The 1322-nt window shown below is 45.8% G+C and overlaps 1 pseudogene; it reads right to left on the bottom strand.

Annotated features, from left to right (window-relative positions):
* Window positions 1–983: 983 nt before the first annotated feature.
* On the bottom strand, window positions 984–1155 carry LOC140321521 (U2 spliceosomal RNA; annotated as a pseudogene).
* Between the last annotated feature and the right edge of the window lie 167 nt (window positions 1156–1322).

Here is a 1322-nt window from a genome sequence, read left to right on the forward strand (position 1 = left end):
AACTTTAGGCATACATTAGTTTTTACTATAGAGAACATAAAATGACAATGATAAGCATCTGCATGATCAACACTAATATCTGATAAATGTAAATAATATCAGCATTTGCACTTAAATTTAGGAAGCCTTTACCGCAGTGTTTTTCCACCTTTTTAACACGTCAAAACCTCATAAAATAACTTTCAGGGAACCCTTTTTTTTTTTTTTATCGAATCTCGCAATCCGTGCTAAAACACACACCATGTACAATAAAAAAGTGTATGTGCAAAAACACCACACAAAAAACGTGCACTGGGGTACTATTTGGAAAACCCTCCTCTAAAGAGGAAGGGCCACCCTTTTCTCCAGACCCTCCGAAGCAAAGCTCCAGACGAGGGCTGGATACTAAGCCCACCCGACCGAAACCGGAATGGACACACTTGCCCCCCTGACCGAAGCCAGAGAGGGGCCCTTTCTCTCTGGGACCGCCAAGGCAGGTCCCACAAGATACTAAGCTGGAAGCTCTCCCGAAGAGAGACTCCCACTGAGGGAGAGCGCCTGGTTTTTAGGCCAAGGCACTCTCTAAGACGTCAGGGCTAGCCCATAAGGGAATAGCACCCTCCATCAAAAAGTGGCACACAAATACCACACCAGTGACAAAACATAAAAAACATTTTAAATAATAGATGTGCTCTGTGCATAACACACAGGGAAACAGTTTTAAAAATTGCCCATCTGCACTAGCCTCAGCTAATGCAGAAAAAGGCGATGTGCCAAATCAAAGTATAAACAGTGACGTGACGTGCAACTTAAAAATCAGTGGGGTCCCAAACCCAGTGATTTTAAGGTGCCCCTGGATTGCCACTCCAAGGGTACGACACTGGAGCGAGATTCGGACCGCTTGTCAGACCAATTGGTAAGGCCAAGCTTTCCCTGCACCAACCAGCGGGTCAGTCAAACCTATGGGAGCTCCTTATCAGGGCATGCCCTATGCGCTTTCTCTGGTGGACAAGGCCGGCAGATTTGCATAGGGCGGCCCCTTACAGAGCTACACCAAAGGTAGACCGTCCTTACTCAGGCACTGCATTCTTACCAGAAATGCCAGTGCCTTTCCACCCTGATCACTGGAAGGATTAGGTACTACACTTGATCTTAGCCAAAAGGCCGAGAAGCGATCCTAGCCAAAAGGCCGAGAAACTTTCAGGGACCCCTGGTATAATTACTATATTCACAGCACATTAGTGTGATGGTCAATAGGAAAAATGCCTCTTACAATGCTGGCCAGTGGTAACAATGTCAACCTTACAGATAGTAAAAATTGATCATTGGTGGAAGTGAGTCTC

This window comes from Pyxicephalus adspersus, unplaced genomic scaffold (assembly GCF_032062135.1).
Source record: "Pyxicephalus adspersus unplaced genomic scaffold, UCB_Pads_2.0 Sca6749, whole genome shotgun sequence".
NCBI classification, from domain to species: Eukaryota; Metazoa; Chordata; class Amphibia; order Anura; family Pyxicephalidae; genus Pyxicephalus; species Pyxicephalus adspersus.